Source organism: Hetaerina americana, unplaced genomic scaffold, assembly GCF_022747635.1.
Source record: "Hetaerina americana unplaced genomic scaffold, ioHetAmer1.1.p SCAF_7, whole genome shotgun sequence".
Taxonomy (NCBI): domain Eukaryota; kingdom Metazoa; phylum Arthropoda; class Insecta; order Odonata; family Calopterygidae; genus Hetaerina; species Hetaerina americana.
In genome coordinates, this window is record NW_027287316.1 from 53974893 (window position 1) to 53995844 (window position 20952).

Sequence of the window (20952 nt, forward strand, 5' to 3'; positions counted from 1 at the left end):
GCGAATTTCAAAATTTTGCCCAGCCTATCCCTGTAGAAGCTTTCGGACTTACATCGCATTAATCAGAAGTTTGTTAATCATTATAACCGCGTGAAGCTTTTTTTTTAGTTTTTTGATCAAGTATCACGTGATTAGTATATTTCATTGAAGAAAGCCTTTCTCCCTCACGACAGTGTAGGGAAAATGTCAGATGTGCAAAATGTTTTTCACTCTAAAATAAAATGGGATTAAGAGTAAACCAATGTTGTCTTTCCTCCACTCAGTTTATTAAAACCGAAGTTTTTAAAATCTCAGGACAATTACAAGTGCAACTACCAACACTGTGAAAATCAATTTACTCTAGTATAAAGTGACTCCAAGTAATTTTTCTCTCAAATGCATCTACATTATGTTTACAAAGATACGGAACTATTATCTACCCCTTTTTTCAAATGATCAAAGTACTTGAAATGTGAATAATTTTACCCTATAGTAAGCTAATCATCAAGTAATTAACCAGCTGGTATTGAATTAACAGAAGATGGGAAGGAAAGTATTGGAGCGGCAAAATGGACAGAACGGAAAACAAACGAAGAAGTACTAGACATGGTGGAGGATGAGAGTGGATTGTTGAGTGAAATACGTAGGAGACTGGAGATGGGAGACCTTTCTGGTTGACATTGGAATCAGAGGTAGGAAAAGGACAGGCATGTCGCATGGAATAAAGAGAAGTAGAGTGTATGTTGAATTGACGAAGGGTTTATTGTCCGGTTGCGCCTAGTTAAGTTAGGCTAAGAAATGTAGGTAATCTGTGCCCATCCGAAATATAACTGAATAGGTCGAATGCCAAAAAAATTAATAAAATCGAGAAAATCAGAAAATTGATGAAAAACAATGAAAACAGTTTAAGGAAGATTGCAATCCCAGGATACAATTGTACATTAAAAATAGAAAGACGGAAAATATGATATCATACGCAAAAATGAAATGGCCGCAGATACAGAATAACTTGTTATCACAACGGATCTTAAACGCAATCATTTTGCATTATCAATTTAACAACAGGAACAGTACAGACTATAAACAATGCTTGACTGAATTACGTAACTGCGTATTATGGTCAGCTTCCTGAATTAAAATTCTTAGAATTCCGGCTGCTATAAACTTGACTTTCGGAATGAGTTCGCTTAGGTAAACTTGGCTGTAGCAGACGTTTGAGTAAAGGATATCAACTCCAGTAGGAAGGAATGCGTGCACCCTAGGGCACACTAAATTAAGACAAGGGTCTCGCATTCCTAAATTTAGAGCACGTCCAGCGACTCCAAAAGTGTGGGATGGTAAATGTTTATACTCGCATGCAATGCGCGAGCCCGCACCATAGGTAAACTAAGCGGTTCAATTTGAACTGCGTGTACTTCACAGTGAGACGGCCAAGAACACTCCGTCAACCGTCAAAAAATGCGAGGGCGAGGCAACGGTTTTGATGGAGCGGTCTGCACGGCTAAGAGGCGTAAAATTTTCGCACTGGCTCTTCGTGAGTATTTTACGATTTCGAGAACTCGCCGAGATGCTTTCCAACGGGCCCGCACCGCATGATAAAGGCGAAATTACCTTGACTCATATTCTCGGACATGAAGGTTCGCCGAAAGCAATAACGATGAAGGTGAAGAGGAAACCCCCGGTGAGTTCCTCGACAGCAGCCGCCAAAGTAGGAGTGGCAAAAGGCGAGGTACAAGTGCATCAAGTGCCTCAGGAATGAGGCGAGATCAACCGTAAACATCGGGCCACGTGCAGCATGACACGCTGAGTGCATTTCGTCAATTCCAAAATTTCGACGGCCACCGTTCTCAGTCCACACATTGACGCACAGTGACCTGTATTTCCTATACCTATTTTACACAATTTAGTAAAAAAATTAGGAGTTAACTGATGCCAAACTTTCTAACTCCGTGTTCTGATATAATGAGTTAGCGGGCTGGAGTCTCACCGCCGTCAAATGTGTTTACTTAAGGTGCCGGAGTTTTATTAGTAACCGGAAGCTTCGTCCATATGTAAATTATCGCGTTCATGCGGTAATTATCCGAAATCCGTCAAAAAATTTTATTAGCCAATGGTGATTAGTCGTTCAATCAGCAGACGAAATTTTATAAGCCAACTTCTCAAGAAATAGGTATTTGCACATTTATTATTCATGACAACGAATACCAAATTAACTTGTGTAAAAGTTTTCATTGACGAATGCGGCGGAGAAGAGAGTAAAATGCTTTGACTTCTCAAACAATAAAATATACACTATAGTTCATTTTCAGACAAAAAACCTAATAAGGCAAAGTGAACTACCATCCTGCAGTATCAGTCGTACCTTTCATGGTTCATCATATGAATTTCACCTGAAAGAGTTTCTAAAAGAGGTTGTATTATTGAAGTTTTTCTACTGAGTCTTCCTACATTCTTTAGCTAAGTTCACTGTTTACATTTTCAATTTTCTTATTTTATCCAGCTTCCTAATCATACCTTCTGTTTGTCAAAGGTTTCCTAGCGTTATTCAATCTCTCGTTCCCATCGTTTCGATAGAAATTACACAAAGATATTGCGATCTTTCTTCTGTTGCACATGTCCCTTTACTATCTTTCAATATTAAAATCAATAGTGCAAAGTTTCCCGTGAGTGAGTGCAAAGACCACGACCACGATGAGTTGCTTTCACAGAAAAGTGTCAGCCTTTGAACTTCAAATATATTCTAAACCAAAATAAGAAATATGTTTTGTCCCTGGAATCATAAAAATATTTTATCTGACGTACTTTGTATTTATAGCAGTAAATTCAGCATGCTCTTCCCCGACAGTCTCAGATATCTTTTTATGACAAGACAACAATTTATAAGTTAAAAATCATTTGCCTTGACGAGGACCTTCATTTTGTCGGAAAAGTAAAGTTAACAGATAATTTAGCGTCATTGTCAATGAGTCTTCCTTATTATGAGAAAAAAATGCATTTGCCACAATATTGGTAACGTACTACGCGTTTCGGTTCATAGAACCATCTTCAAGTACAAGTCTTGTACCTGAACAACATCTCGCCTGAGTCTGTCAAATATAGTCTTCCTTATCATAATTCCGATCCGAAGATTGATTGACTGAAGTTATTATTCCCTATTCGGTGATATCTCTCTAACGCCCTGAGAGCTCTTCTGTCTCAACTTTCCTATTCATGTAATCTTCGTGGTTACTCCTCGATCTTTCTCGTTAGTCCTTTCCTTAGTATTGATTATTTCTAATCAATATGTCTCATTGGTTGTCCTATCCACCTTACTTTTCCTTTCCGTACGGTACACCATATTTCCTTTTCCTCCTCTCCTTCTTTTATGTTCTCATTCATAACCCAATACATCTGTATCCGTTTTTATTCAGAATTGGCCTCAAACACCAGGTTTGGCCGGCATCTGTGCTTCACTGGCCTCCTTTTCCGACGGTTCACATCCCCGATCCATAGAGTGCCATATTTCGCACAAATTATTTTTCGTATTTTTTCCGTGTTTTTAAGCTTATTCTTATTTTTTCGAGCAGCGTAGTATCCTCTTCATGGTGAACGCATTCTTAGCTCCAGATGATTTTCCCTTGATACCCGTCGAGCTCTCACCAACTTATATTTTCCTACATCTATGGTAGATGAACGATTCCTTTTGTTCTAACTCCTCTACTCTAGGCGCAACAGCTGCCTCCATCTTCTCTCTACAAATATTTTAGTTTTCTTTATCTTGGTTTCCTTATTAGATCCCTTTAGTGCCTGGTATACTCTATTTATTGTATATCTTCTCAAATAATAACTACTCTTAACGGTAGCTTATCGTTTATGATACAACCTGACATCCGACAGTACAATGAACCCATTTTTAATTCTGCATACGTCCTTCATTCCGTCCAGCATCCTAATCCTATTCCTTCCCTTTCCTCGCTAGCTCAACGTCTTCCCCTCATCTCATCCCTCAACATTTCATTGCCAATCAAAATGTTCTACATCGACTTTTCATCCCTTCTTTGGATTTCTTCCAACAACTCTCTCTCCTCTAAAACATGCTCAGTACTTTGTTTGTTCTCTTCGTAGTTCATTTTAGTTTCCCCATCCTTATTCATTACCGCATTTCAACTTCACGCCTATCAACTTACATCAACGACCAAGTTTTCGCGTCGAAGTAAAGTACGGTCCTTCTCAAAATTTTCATTAACCTTCTCTCAGCACCTTTATTTAAGATTCCTTTCATCAAATCTCTCCTCCTGGTCAAAGCTCCTTTACCTAAAGTAATCATTCCATTTAGGTGCACAGTACTTGTACCATCTCCGTCGAAAATATTATCTGGAAAGGTAACCTGCTCTATTTTATCCGTCAGATTTTATCGTTTAATTGAGCTCTTCTCCCTTCCGAAGAACCCCATTGCCTTTATTTCTCGTTAGAATTCGTAGAATGAAATGTGCGATGCATTTTTTTGTAATTTATGGGGACGCCACAATGCCATATCGCCCAAACTGTGCCACCGAGGCAGTCTTCATGAAAGGTTCCTGTCGACGCTCACAGAATGACGTGTTTCGGCGAAATTTCGAGGGAATAATTAGGCCAAAAGGGTCACGAGGGTTTAGAATCGAGGGAAGGGTCATAAGGATCTCCGGGAGGTTGGGTTCGTCCCGTGACGTCAGGGAAGAGTGAAGAGGCAAAGGTTTCCTTCCCGCTCCACTCTAAACCCTCAAACTCGAACAGAAGGCGAGAGTCGAGAGCTTTTTTTTCCGTCTCCACGGAGAAATCTCGGAACAAAGGACCCGTGACCGGCGGAAGAGGGAATCTTCTGGGAGGGGTTCTGCGGCGAAATGAGTGGGAGGGGAGGGACTTTTTATCGCACGCCTTGGAAGCTTATGGGGTCTTCGATAGGAGGGAAGTGGAGAGTGCGGACGGCGGCGGCAACCGACGGGAATGACTTCCGCGGGTCGTATCCGAGGCCGTGCCCCAAATCTTGAGGGGCACTCTGGGATTGGACGGGAGAGGAGGCGAGTGTCGCCGCTTACCCGTTTTCACAGCGTGCCACCGTGTGACGCCATCTTGGTCGCCCTCGTAATAATGGATTTTTTTTAAAAGTTGAAAATCGCACCGCGTCAGTTTGCATGCGTGGCGAATCGGTCCAATTCTAGACGAATCGGCATTGCAGTTTTAAATGCACTCCGGCAATGGATACGAGAAGATACGTTTGATCCTCTTGAGCGTGCCCTCATTCATCGCCACGCGCCCACTGCCATCTTGATTGCGCCCGCATTATTAACCTTTCGAAAACAATTGAAAATCGTTTGGTGAGAGAGTTCGTAGTGCATTATTCTATTCAATGGCGATTTTGCAAATTTTTACTGCTCATAATTGTAGACAATCTTGAGCAGTAATTTTGTTGATAATTTGAAGAATTCTGACAGAAAAATTCATAGATGAAACTCCCGCATCGAAAGCAACTTTTACATGATTCGGACTCAGAACGGCTTTTTGGTAGTTCTATAACTGTTCAGAAAGTTATTGAAATGGAGCAAAATTTATTTGAGACGACTTTGGATGCCTCATTCAGATATCAGGTCCACCAAAATTTAAAATTACGATACGTATTCCACCGATCATCCTACTGGAGGTTTTGGATGGCCACAAAACTGACCAAAATTAAATTTCGTGGCCTCTCGTAACAAAATCTAAACTGATCTCCAGCAGTACAACAAACCCGTCTTAAATTCCATATACTTCCTTACTCCCTTCATTCCGTCCAACATCCCTATCCTATTCATTCCCCTTCCTCTTTTTCCTAACATTCTCCCCTCTCTCACAGTCTTCAACATCCCATTGCCAATCATAATTCTGTGCATCCATTTTTCCCGTTTCATTATGATTTCTCTCATCAATTCCCTCTCCTCCTCCACCATACCTAGCACTTCCTCATTTTTTTCCGTTCCGTCCATTTCTCCTTTTCCATCCTTCCCCCACAACTCCATTCAAAAAAATAACCTGTAAAAAGGATCGTGAAAATATAAAAATGGATTCTAACGCTTTTCTGTGATAATATTTAGACTGGAAATAAATAAAGTGTCATACGAAAATGCGCTATAACAGAAGAATTTAATCACGAATGAAAATGTCAGGCATTAAAGAACAGGTTTCCCAAAGTTCAATATACAGCAGATTAACAACAATAAGTAGAGAGATAGGAAACTTAACGGGCGTTATGTGGAAAACGATAATTTTAAAGGAGACTGCAATAGAATGAACTAAGGACGATTACGGAAGAAGAATTGAATGAAAAAATGCCATAAAATTATCCTTTAAATAGAAATGAAAAATTGAATGAATTGGCGCATAACAGGAAAACAGGGAATCTAATAAAAATACTAAGAAAGCTAAATCATTATGATAAAGTATGAAAAGTTCAGAATAACTGCAAGAGGAATAAGCATTAATACCCTTTTCAAAAAATAAATTCATTTGTCAACAGGGTTTCCAGAAAACGGTCAAGACTTCTCTTGTATTCTTAAGTTCCCTACAACGGAAGGCACTCATGTGGCCCCGGAACTAATGACAAAATTCCTTCGAAAAATGATAACTTATTTAAAGAATTGACATTCCCTCCCGAGATCATTTCTGAGAGGTTAATCCTAAGTTACTTAATCCGCAAAATACGGGAAAAACAATCGTTCCTTATAAATGACGTACCAATTCGTTGGCATTTCGACCAAAGGAACAGGATCCAAAATGAGCGTTGGTTTTATTATCATATATCGTTATCCATGAAATATACATTCCACCCATCTGTGATTCATATTCCCGGTCTGTTTCAGTCCCCTGATTTCTTTTTACGTTTGATTGCAGAAGAGAGGCACTCAAATTAACCCCCGTCGAATAGGTGTCCTCTTTGAGATGAAGTTAAAGGTCCAACCGCCGCAAGAACCACGATGAAGGATGAATTAGAAGGTAAAGGAAGAAAATTAAAATATATTTAACACGACAAAAAATTCCCGTTTCGTTGGATTAATTCGTGGCACTCCTTTATTTAATCGGAGGGCACACTTACATGCTAAAATCTCCTTCTTTTTTATTCTCAACCGCGGACTGCGGTATTTCCAGTTCACGGGCAGTTGGTAACGCCGAGCGAGTGCATCGCACCGAGCGAAGAAGCGGCTGTCGCCCTATATTTTTTATCCCATCTCCCCTTCATGCCGCATTGGTAGAGGTCAAAAGCCAAAGCGTGAGCGAGCGAGAATGATGGATGGATGGATGATAAGGAGAGTGGAGGGTTTTGACCAGAAGAGGGCGAGGGAGTGAACGAGAGGGAACCGCAGTCGTAGAAAGGGGCGGGACCGAGACAGAGAGAGAGCAGATAAGAACTTTCGTCTCGAGATAAAGGAGGTTAGCAGCATTTGTTGTGCGGTACACACGACGGTGGAGTTGGAGGAGTGGAGTGACGGGAGACCACATCGGCGTCACAAGATCTGGACCTAAGCACGGATTTTTTTCCTCTCGGAGGCGAGGGCAACAAGGGAAAGAGGGGGTTCTTCTTGCTCTTCCACAGGAAAAGACTTTCTCCGGGCAAAAGAGTGGAGAACAAGAGCTCCAAGAGATTTGCTTTATTTTTTTCACATGTGCTTCTTGAATAGATCTTCCAGCCGAAAATATGCCGTTTACGACTATTTCAGAATTTAAAACTGTATCGTAGTTACTATCAAAAACAAAGAAAAAGATGATGAGCACTCTTACTCGAGTTTAATGTGTACGCGGACGTATGAAGGGCGTTTTTTGTTGTTTTGACGACCCATTACGTCCAAACAGCCTTTGCAGGCTCTTTCGAGCCTTTCTTCCGTGAAATCTTGAAAAGAAACCCGGTTGCTCGGATTAAAAAAAAATTCTTATCGAAAAGGAAAGAAAGCCCATTTCCACTTACTTAGTGTGAGAACAATAGTCTGAAAATGATAGTTTGAATTCCAAGCAACTAGCAAGGTAAATGATATAATTCCTCTTAGAAAACATTGCTACACTGCAACTGAAACTAATTCATTCCGGTTGTTTAACTTCAGAAGCTTCATACTTATTCCAGTTTAATACAAAATGTTAAGCTTCGATACCACATGGGTGACCAATCTCACGGAAGGAAACAATCTAACCCTTAGCCTAACCTCCGCCCACGGCACTTATTCGGAGAATCGATTTCTTTGTTACCGACCACACTTGGGCATTATTTTAAGAGGGAAATGGGTAGAGTATGGGAAGATTGGGAGACAAAATTCTTTGGCAAAGGAGAAGCCATTTACAAAGAATAGGAGATTTGATGATAGGTACGATAATACAGTAATACTTTATCATGGGGCGGTACCACCAAATGGAAATGAAATCAGGTCTTTGAGGGACAAGGATGAGCGCAGATAGAAGGCGTTTGAGATATTGGTGTGGAGAAGTACGGAGAAAATAAGTTGAACGGGGAGGAAAACTAACTTTCGAGTTTATATTATGTAAATTATAGGTATACATATGTGGGTGGCGGTGGTCCGGGGGGTAGAGCGCTGGACTACTGACCGGACAAGTCTCTGGGCATCTGCAGCTCCACCCAAGCTATGTGATTGAATTCGGGTGCCAGATATTCCTGGGAAACCATAAACGTCTCAGGGAAAGGACCTGGCCCCCCTTCCCTGATGTGTGAATTTCACCCGCCGTTGGGCTTAGTACTGGGTGAACTCTACCAAACCGATCTTCGAGTTGATTACTGTGTTTATGGTTTATTATATATATATATATATATATATATATATATATATATATATATATATATATATATCCCTCCCCGGACTACAACCTTGACGTGGTGGAAGGGCTTGTGCGTTCCGATGACCCCTAGAGCTGTGCTGGCGAGAGTAATAAAAATTGCTCCTGGTAGGATCACCCATGCCAGATAGGTCGAATATTAGGAGCCAGACGAAAGGTAGTCCACGCAGCGTCTGTTCCTCAGTGAGGCGGCTGCAATGGCGTCTGACCCCAGTAGGGCGGCCAGTAAGTGATGGTGTCACGTTAAAAACACTATTGAGGAAGGCAACGGGAAACCACCTCAATTATCATTCCCTAGAAAAATATGATGGACAATAGAGATATTTTGAGTCCTGGCAACCACGGGGCTCGGCCCAATCGGCCGTGTGTCGTGCCCGGCAGCGGGGGAGGCAAGGCTTCCGCGGTCGTCATCCCACGAAACCCTTGCAAGGGAAAACCAGCAGCAGCAGGACAGAAGACGCAGGAGAAGAAGACAAAATTAGTTAGAATAGGAACATGGAATGTTAGGACAATGATGAGGACAGGGAAATTGGAGAATGTTAAGCGAGAGATGGAAAGGGGAAATATAGATATTTTAGGTCTATGCGAGGTGAGATGGAAAGATAGCGGGGATTACTGGAGTGATAAGTATAGAATAATATACAGCGGTGGGGACGAGAGCCAACGAGGGGTTGCCATAGTATTAAATGAAGAGGTAGGAAGAAGCGTAGTCAACATAGAGCAGGTAACGGATAGAATACTACTAGTGGAGATAAAAGCAGAACCGAGGAACTTAGTTATTATTCAGGTTTACATGCCACCGAGCAACCATAAGGAAGAAGAGGTCGATAAGATATACGATCAGTTAGAGGACATGATCGCGTGTGTTCCAGCAGGGAAATATTTGATAGTGATGGGGGATTGGAATACGACGGTAGGCGAAGGAAGAGATGGTGATGAGGTGGGCGACTACGGTTTAGGCACGAGGAATGACCGTGGGGAGAAAGCAGTTGAGTTCTGCAGGAGACAGGGGTTAGTCATCACCAACACTTGGTTTAGACACCACAAAAGACGCAGGTATACATGGAAAATGCCAGGTGACTCAGGAAGATATCAGCTAGATTATATCCTGGTTAGACACAGGTTTAGGAACAGTGTGATAAATTCGCACAGCTTCCCGGGAGCGGATGCGGACTCAGACCACAATTTAGTTGTTATGAAATGTAGCGTACGTTTCAAAAAGATAAGGCAGGGGCGGCGAGTTAGAAAATGGAATGTAGAAGCATTAAATGGGTTGAAAAGGAAGGAATACAAACAGGCGGTAGAGAAAATAATGGAGGATGGTAAAGGGCTTATTACTATCGAAGAAAAATGGGAAATGATCAAGGAAGGGTTGTCTAAAGCCGCAAAAGACACTATTGGAACCGTTAACGCTAAAAGGACTAGGAAACCATGGATCACGGATGAGATGATTACAAAGATGGATGAGCGGCGAAAATGGAAGAATATAAATACAGAATTAAGCAAAATGAAGTACAAAGAATTGAACAATAAATTGAGGCGGGCAACAAATAAGGCAAAAGACGCATGGTGGAAGACGCAGTGCGAGGATATGGAAAGTCTCCAGAGGAAGGGCGAAATCGGTGCGCTGTACAGCAAAGTTAAATCGTTATCGGGAAGTAAGAAAGGAAGAGCTATGCTAATAGTTAGAGATAAAGCGGGTAAGGTAATAGTTGACGCAGGAAAGATCCAAGAGAGATGGAAGGAGTATATAGAAGAACTGTATAGTAAAGAACTCAGACCAACACAGTTAGACATTGAAAAAGAAAATGACGTAGAGGAAGACAGCTTAGGTCCAGGCATACTAGACAATGAGATAGAAAGGGCATTAAGGGAGATGAAACTAAATAAGGCCGTGGGGGTAGATAACATTCCCGTGGAACTTTTAAAATGCTTAGGAAAATGTGGGAGGAAGAGGCTATATGGGCTGATCCGTAGCATTTATGAGGAGGGAATCGGGCCGGAAGACTTTGTGAGAGCAGTTTTAGTTCCGATTCCGAAAAAGGTAAAGGCCACGTCATGTGAGGACTATAGGACAATTAGTTTGATATCCCACGCAGCTAAAGTTGTTCTCAGGATCATAAACAAAAGGATAGAGAGTAGGGCAAATCATTACTTAGGGGATGATCAGTTTGGGTTTAGGAAGGGGAGAGGTACGCGTGATGCCATTGCAGTAATGAGATTATTAATCGAGAGGAATATAGAACACAACCAGGAGGTATTTGCCTGTTTCGTAGATTTCGAAAAAGCGTTTGATAGAGTGAATTGGGAAAAACTAATGAGTATATTGCAGAAAATAGGAATAGATTGGAGGGAAAGGAGGTTAATCCGCAACCTGTACATGTCTCAGACTGCTCAGGTGCGGGTGGGAAACGGGGAGTCAGGATGGGCAGTGTTAGGAAGGGGTGTAAGGCAGGGTTGCCCATTATCACCGTTGCTGTTCAACCTGTATGCAGAGGAAATGATCAAAGAGGCATGGGAAGAACTAGAGGTAGGAATGAAAGTGGGCGGGGAATTCGTAAAATCAGTTAGGTTTGCTGATGACCAAGCTTTAGTTTGTCAGTCAGCCAAGGGGCTGCAAGCATTGCTGAGTGAATTGGAAATTCAGTGCGACAGGTATGGGATGAGAATCAACATTAATAAAACAAAGGTTATGCGATTTTCTAGAAAGAAAAAGGGCAAGCTTAACATTAAAATAGGAGGGCAAAAACTAGAGCAGGTAGAACAGTTTACGTATCTCGGTAGTGTTTTGAACCAACACGGTCAATGTAGTAGGGACGTAAGGAGAAGAATTGCGCTAGGCAAAGAGGCTTTCACGAGGAGGAGGGAGTTGATGACGGGGACTTTGAGTAAGGATGTTAAGAAAAGACTCGTAAAAACTTTGATATGGAGCGTAGCTATGTACGGCGCGGAAACGTGGTCATTGAAGCAGGAGGATAGACGTAGACTGGAGGCTTTTGAAATGTGGGTGTGGAGAAGAATGGAGAAGGTGAAATGGACAGAGAAGAAAAAAAATGAGGAATTACTTGGTATGGTGGGCGAAGAGAGGGGTTTGTTGGGAGCAATCCTATGGAGGCAGGAAAAGTGGATGAATGGGGTGTTGACCGGCAGTGGGATGTTGAAGACTGTGATAGAGGGTAGAATGTTGGGCAAAAGAGGAAAGGGAAGGAACAGGATAGGGATGTTGGACGGGATGAAGGGCGGAAGAAAGTACTCAGAGATGAAGAGGGACCTGGTGTAGAGTAGAATTTAGGGTTGTGTTTTGTTAGTAGTCACAAAATATTTGTTTGGTAGTTGTGTCCATCGAAATACCTACCTTAACCGGTAGATTACCTTAAAAAAAAAAATATATATATATATATATATATATATATATATATATATATATATATATTAATATATATATTATATATATATATATATATTTATATATACACACATACATACATACAAAAATACGTACATGTATATATATTACTTGAAACATTCTATTATATACATATATATATATATATGTATTAATTGAAAAGTATAAAGGGAAAATCCTTAAGTGGCAGATGAAGCGGGAGGAGGTAAAACTTAAAGATAATTGGCGCGATGTTGAAAGCCGTGGCAGAAGTGAGAAGCTTGGGCAAGCGAGGTAGAGGAAGGGAGAGAATAGGCTCTTTAGGCATCGAAAAAGCAAGTAGGCTTTACGAAGAAATGAAAAAGAAAAAAATTAGGGCAAAATAAGGAAGTTATCGTGATACCGAGACGATAATAGTTGTTGGGAGCCATCCAAAACCTACATTTTAAAAGCATTATCGCACCTTCGGTGAAATTTGAGAGAATAGAAATTTGATGAAAATGGTGGACAACTTTAAAACACATGAAATTGCCTGAATATTCACTCAGGAAAGACGACTTCTTAACCCACACATCCACCCCAAGGACGTGATTTTAAAAGAGAACACTTTTCACTTCCGATTTGATTAATTATGTAAGGAGGACGGGAAACTAAGAGAAGCGGCATTGGCCTCCCAAACATGCCTCTGGGACATAGAGACAAGAACCGGTGACTCTGGAGAGGACGTCCCACACATCTGACGAGACAGCATAAATTACTACCGGGACGCCACCTTACGGGAAGGGTCGCTGAAGTTTTGTGAACGGCGCATAAATTACACACGCATGCGTCAGTGTCTTCCATTAGGCATGGAAATGCAAGGTCACGCACTGTCTCTGGGTGTGGGGCGACGCCAAATGGACAGAACTGTGGCTGTGCCTTGATTCACCCCGATTTCTTTCCCGGAGAATGCTATTAAGCGGACACGATGTCAGAATCTCGGGTGAAGTCGGATTCGGTGACCGCCACTGATACAATCAATTCTGGAAGGAAACACCCTGCGAAACTAAGCTCGTATGGCACTGAAATTCGCTCTCCAGAAAATCCTATTAGATGGACGTGGAAATTGCTGATATCCCCTTTGATTACACTAGCTACTACCTAGGCAATGCTATCAATTTTTATTCATTTTTTTATTACCTTCCCGATGCAATCAACCAATGTTTTGCGCTTAATCATTGGACAATAACAAAAGGATATATCCGTAGGCTTCAGCGTTTTCTAAAATTCTATTGAGTCAAGGGAGAAATTTACCATCCGTCATTATTCATTCAAACAGAAATATAATTAAAAAAATAACAACACACTTTTTATTTGATTTTAATGTGCACAAATTAATTTTTCAACACCAATAATAACTCATCTTTAGGTTTCGTGGTCCACGCATCGGAAATACGGCTCAAGTTAATTTTTCAGTTCCTAATTTTGCACACTTGATTCTATTGTATGGTTCACTTGGACGAGACCAAAACACTTAACGTAATCATCTACGTTCCTCCAACTAAAGTGAGCAAAAAGCAGAAACGGATTTAGGGAAAGAGGTTTCAATCGATCTGGTCAAAATGTCGCTGTCTTCCTTTCAATTCCTCATGCGCATAAAACTTAATTCCAAGAGTTGAAAAAAGTAACCCGAATTCTGAAATTAAATTTCAAAAGAAGAAAAAAGCAACCCAATGGCTGTTCCCTTGGCAAATACTTCATGATGAAACTAAGTAAACTTAAAAAGCACTACCCTAATATGCTGAACAGAGCTTAGCACTGAGAATGATACTTTTCTAAAGTCAACTTTATACTTTTTTATGCCACCTACATTTTAACTGATCTATCTAAAACGCCCTTCCTTCGACGAATATCATAGGAAGAGTTTGTAGCTGCTACAATATTTCGAAAACTTCGAGTCTTAATGTAGAAAATTTTGAAGTTTCACCTAAAGTTCCATGAAATATTAAAAATGCAAGAGAGTTGTGGTGAAAAAAATCCAAGATGTGCGCTTTGACCCAGATGTGCGCTGAAGAGCAGGCAAGTGAGAATCTTTCGCATTTTCATAGACATGCGAGCATGATTTCGCTTAAGCTAATGACGCGCCATTCCCCACAGTTTTTTTTATTATTTAGAGAAGATAATAGATTCCACCATTATGTGTCCTAAAGGTGATGTGGCTTTCTATACGCATTTACATTATCACCTCATTGTGCTTTAAAAATAAAAAAAATAATAATCAAACTAATAATAATATCTCAAAATGTCAACTTCAATATTATTTGCAATCATTTTGAAAGTGTTCCAAGTGAGTGGATCTTGTAACATCCAAATATTCCATACAGTTAAGACTGATATTTCACGAAGAGCAGAGCCTAAAGTCTTAAAATTCGTCTTTCGCCTTTAGCGGAATAATCTCTTGAGCTGTCGCATTCGCTATGTTCACCAGGTTTACACACATATTGCCGATCTGAATCCGTCTGCTATCACGTAAAATCTGGCAGATTCATATATTTTTACATGATAATAATAATTAATAATATTGATTCGTCATTCTTTAATAGAAATGAAAAATGTTATCAATTGTGACTTATAGCTGAGCTTCACCATGGAAACATCGCCAAGCGAATCGGAAATTTTACTCAAACATTCATTATCAGCGATACTGTTGACAGTATTTGACCAGGACCTTATATTGAATAGGGTTTTCTTTAATAAGGCATATTGGCTGAAATGACTGATTATATTTTTTGCCCGTTGTTTCAATATGATTATTTGCCTCACTGTTAATGGGCAATAAAAAACATACAACTATCACAACTTCTATGAGCGACGCTGTTCACAGCACCATGACGAATATTTAAATAACAACTGATGCATAAATCGCATTTAATCAATTAAATTAATTAATGAATTTATTTCCTCGCCCTGGTTCATTAATATTTTGCTTAATTACTAACACGTATATCCATCAAACTCACAGGTATCATCTAAAAAGGGGAAAACGGAAAATGGAATGGTATATTCTAGAAATTTAATATTTAAAAACATCAATTTCTACAAAAGACTTTTACAATTAACAGGAATGGATGATTGAATCATTTGCATTGTCGCTGTCACATTGATTTAAGTTAATCAAGTACCGACGATTTAATAAAATGAACATTTTAAAAAAAGGTGAAACTAAGAGCAAGAACCTATATCGAGTCCTTTATAAGAACCAATAAAATATCCAACTTACTTTTGAGATTTATGTAAGGCCCATTTTTTTATTGGTGCAGTCAACGCAATGCTTTATTAGCTCAATTCCTATTGGGCTGCAAAATTTTCATGCGTAAATTATTTCAAGCATAAGCACCCTTAACAACTATGGACCAGGAGAATACCAATCATTCTCTTCATTTTTAGGTAGATCAGTTAAATATATATTTAAATCAGGTCAGTTTTACCATTACTATATGAGGAGAGCTAATACTGACTCGTATACGCCGCAAAAAGATTTGCAACTTCATTGAGGCAATCATACACGGAAATAATGATGTTCACTTGGAAACCATCAAATGTTGGTGCAATGAAATACATCGTGCTCATCATTATAAAATGTCAGTAAAGGGTTGAATTACGAGGGTTGGTGGGGCACCCGAGACAATTTCCTGTGGAGATGCTGTGCGGAAAACCTAATGTCTAACCCATCTGGATGGGGCTAAATTTGTGGGGCCGTTATTTGGAGGCTGCCCCTGCCTATTCCCTCAAGTTATGGGTGAATACATGAGCGGATGGCGTGAAAATGAAGGAATAAAGAGATAAAGAGACTATAATTCACGAGATTCGAGTGGAGAAGTTCATGAAACTTCTTCCTAGGATTGATGGGGACTGATGATAATCATATGAGACCTAAGTGCTTCGCAGCATTCTAATGTTCCCTGAAATAATATGACATTTTGAGTTTTAGTGAAGTATCCTATGTTAAATATCTCTCTGTGATACTATTTTCCTGGTGAAGCTATCAAAATAACTACTGCTATGAAAGTGAAAAGTGCAGCTTCACGGACGAAGACGAACTTTATAAATGTATGATTTAAAAAATAATTCTTTTTTCAGAGTTTTAGTTAATTTTCTTTTAGTTAATATCTCTATGAGATAATACCTATATGTTAAAATATTTGAAATGATAAGTGTAATTAAAGGGAAGTGCATGGCCGCAAGGATGAAACAGTTACTATGATTTATATAATAAATCATGCGTGGAGCTTATTGCAGTCAGGTCATCTCTTTAGTATATTAATTTAGATTTTAGATTTTAGATTTAGATAGCAATTTCTCCTATAAAATAAAATGTTCTGTCTTGAGCTCGAATATTCAAATGGATGCAAATATAAGGCGAGGGGCAGAGCAAGACAAACGGGAATAGCAAACGACAATGATACGAATTACTTCCACTTGTGTTCTCTTTTGAGGCATACATTTTCTATATCGGAGAGTACTTGCATTAGGTTATGGTTATATTTGAAAGAGGCTTTTATTAGCCGAGAAATTAGCTGCATTTCATATTAAAGCAGACAAAAAGAATAACTTGAATATCAATGATTTGAAGGATTGCATTTTCGTCTTATTTGACAAGTAGACACAGATCAATACGGAGTAAGAAGGAGTCAATAAATAATTTTAAAGTCACGAAAAAAAATATAAACTAAATTTAATGGTTACACTTGCTATTAATTCAATATTGGTGGAGGTAAAGATAGTTCTGTGGCCGCTTACTACCTTTTTTATGGATGCAAATGTTTCTTTTTACCTTATAATGAGCGACCAAATCGAAGTGATGCACTTTTGCCAGTGAATCAACCGTTTCATTTCCAAAGTAAATGTCTCGCAGTTAGGATAGTAAATAATTCCTAAAGCGAATAAAGCTAAAATTTAAGAGTTGGTATAAAAAGGTAATTGAATGAAAATTCCGAGAATGCATGAAATTCAATTTCAGGCCGTAGTGGAGTTCTGTTCAGGCACCAAAGATTTTAAACATCTTGAAACCTTGAAAAAGATTTTCAGGAACTATAAAAGTTTGAAAGCCAAAAATAGATTTTCTTAGACTTGTCGTAATTTAAAATATCCGGACTTGAGTAATCAAACTCGACTCCGGAAGTTCATAATGGTAAGCGTATTATGACCGACGATCATAAAAGAAGCAAGCAGAGAACCTACAGCATAAACTTATCGGTGCAAAAACCTGAGCCGTCGATGCCAACTTTCATTTCTCGCGGACCAATTTATAGCTATGAGACCAGTTTTAAAACAGAAGATATAAAAGAGAGTGACGGATGGATTGAGTCGACTTGAATCACTACGGATACGCAACGATTAAGAAATTTTGGATTTTACTGAGTAAAAGAAGTATTATGATAAACCCTATTATGGCAGGAACCTAGTCTTTAACGTAAGATGCCAAAATATGCACCGTGTATAGTCCCATGCAAATTTTCTCTGCACACGGCTATTGTGGAGTCATTAAAAAAATAGTTTCATAAACCTTTTAACCGCTCTCTCTCTCTCTCTCTTTCTGTCCATATTAGAAGCCTAACTTTAGATACCATGATCTACGTACAAATCACCATTGTGCTTACAAAAATTAAACCGTAAAAACATATACATGTATAAACTTAAACTTCAAACTACATGTTTAACCATTTTTCCGAAGGATTCCAGTATCTTTAATTGCACACTATAATGCAATTCCCAGTTCTAATTGAGAAAAAACACGCCTTTCCAAACTAAATCAATGCCAAATGCCCTGCGCAGTATATTTTCGGTTAAACCGACGATAAACTGTATTACTGAGCCCTGAAAAACGGATCATTTAAAGCATGCCTCAAATCTAGTATTCCATTGCTTGCAAAGCGGGAATCACTCGGTTCATGGAGTTTATAAATCTGTAACTAACTTAGTTAGGAGCTTTCCAAATGTTCGAAGTTTGACCACACCGCCTCATGGTATTTAACCACGCTATGGGAGTTTTCGGGAGTTGCTGAAATGCTTTTGGTGTTCTAGTGAGGACTAGTTGTGCAAATTACTGAAACAAGTTGAAATCATGCAATAATCGTGATAATTATATCAACAAGAATCAGTTTAATTTTCTATAGCTAACCTTGCTCGTTTGGCTGGCGTGTACTTTATTTCGTGTGCATACGAGTATTTACTGACAACTATTTCTAGTTTAGACTTTAAAAACAGCTTGGGTTATATTTTTCGGATATAATTATAAGGTTCCAGCCGTGGATATTACCAATATTTCATCTTCAAACGGTCTTTTATCGAATACATATATAAATTCTTTGAAATTCGCGCGCAATATTATATTGAGATAGATGATAACGAAAACAACGAGAGAGATAATTGGTTTACGAAAATTGAATAGGTAAAAAGTGTCATGATATGATGAAAACAGGTTTATTTTATCTGTATTTCTTTCAGTCACGCACTCAGCCATTCACAGCTGATGGCATACATTAAATACATCTTCATTCATTAAGGTCACGCATCTAGGACAGAACAGAAAAACAAAATCCTGCCACAATTTATGGCGAGATAAATTAAGTTTACGCATTATATTTTTGGGGCATAAATATCGACTACGTACGCTTTTTATTTCAACCAGGCATTGTATTCAGCTTCCCAGAGAGGATTTAATGCAAATTTTTCCGAAGAAATAAGGATTTCCGTGGAAAAAAATCTTTTGTTCTCCATTTTCACAATTCGATAGCCGCTTCTCATTTGTTCTGCACGGTCGACGATCTTCCATTGCAGACAAAGGAAGACCAGTGGGTAAAAAATTGACGCAGGTGCCGGAAACCCAGGTGTTTCCTAAATCTTTCTCGAAAACCGGCTTCGAAGAAGACGAATCATGATTAATTCACCAGTACAGTACGGACATCTGCATGGCATTCGACGAACTGCCGTATAGGCGTATGTAAAGGAGCGTTAAACTTCATTTGCACCAGGGAGAGAGCTGATAAAGGACGGTTTTCGTGTGATAAAATCAAAGACGTGATAATCCGAAGGACAGATTCTCACACGGCTTCGTCTGAGTGTCATTCTCAAGGGATGATCATTCCATGTTCGCGATACTTCTCGCAATTGTGTTTGCAAATGAGCACGTTGTTGAGAGTTTAGATCTGTAAGTATTGCTCATTCGCTACGCTACGAAATTTGAGAGCAGGTTGACTTACATATATACCAGAAACTTGAGCCAAAATACCAAATAGTGTATGATATCTCGTATTTTAAAGTCGTTCAATAATTAATCGATTAATGATATTGTAACTTTCAGACCTTAACGCATGGAGAAATCTCCAGTAATTGAAACTGTTTACAGCAATATTTTTTGTCATTTTTACACACATGTGTCTCATCATTCATCCAAAAATTCAAAGAAGACAGGAAAAATAGTTGCATGGACATGCTTAGTGGAAATAGTGAGAAAGAGAAGAGGCATGTCGGTTAAAAACTGAAGAGAGGTATTCTACAAAATAGAATCCAGATTGAAAGTATTTGTTGAGTGTCATTTTCGGTAGGGCTTAAAATTTTGAACCTTTTAGGCCGTTTATTCATCTCTCCTTGTCTATATACTTTGACAGATAGATTATTCAATAATAATTATCAAGATATAATACTAAGTAACTGCAGAAGATGTCGTGACAGTACCTTAATCGGTGTCATACACCAATGCTCATTAAAATTTAAAAAATTCAACGTGTAAAAATTATTCATATTAACCGGGATTCGAAACCGGATCCCTTGATATTCGGACGATTTTTTTAAGTCAATTAAGCTCCAGAGGCGTCCTAATGCACACTAAAAAAATTAAAAATTCTTCGGGCTCGAATCCCTATCAAGACGAATAATTTTGGCGCGTTGTAATCGTTGCAGTATGAGATATGACTCAATTTTCATTCCTATGGAAACCTTGTTTATTCGCAAAAGTCTGTATTGAGCCCACTAACGCTAAAAAATTTGCATTCGAAAACCACATAAATTTTTAATAGCTATGCCGATAAATAAAAAAATCATAAAATAACGTTGAGATTTTCGTCTGGGAGACGCCATTCTGGCAAAGAAAGATATTTGTTTCCCATCTCGCTACATATCTTAAGAGAAATGTTATCTGCAGTTGATTTTATTTGCACAGTTGACGAAGATACGCTTTCGTCCATGGATTTAATTTAATTTGAATACCAAAACAATAGCCGTGCCACGGAACTATCATAATAATTTTTATCATTGCCGGTGTGGAAGATAAATTATATTCGGTGACCTATCTTTTCAGTTCCACAGTGTTCCATTGAAAAGTTCGGCGATGACTTTCAATTCCTGTTTTTTTAATGTGGTACTTAAATAAGGGGAATTGAAGGTCATACAATTGAGGGAGGTCAGCGACTGACCCAAAGCTTTTTACCCTAAATTTGTTGATCCTTGCACTCAAATGTACAAAATCTCTTATTGCATTTGTTGTTAAGAAATAGTGCACTGAAAGAAAACATTATGATCAAATTATCCGATACGCTGTGGATCCACATTTATTTTTAATTTCGGAGCTAATGTAGGGGTCACTGGCTGATTCCATGATGATATTTTGACTGCAAGCCATTATTTATTCTTGCAGTGTAAGTTATTATTACTATGAATTATATGCAATGAAGCGTAATTCAAATAAAACTTCAATGAAGATAGGAGGTCACAAATTAAGAGGA

General features: G+C 39.0%; 1 protein-coding gene across 1 annotated transcript in view; it reads right to left on the reverse strand.

Annotated features, from left to right (window-relative positions):
- The window catches only part of Proc-R (Proctolin receptor), a 693100-nt gene that overhangs the window by 547897 nt on the left and 124251 nt on the right, over window positions 1-20952 (reverse strand). The gene's annotated exons all lie outside the window — the stretch shown is intronic.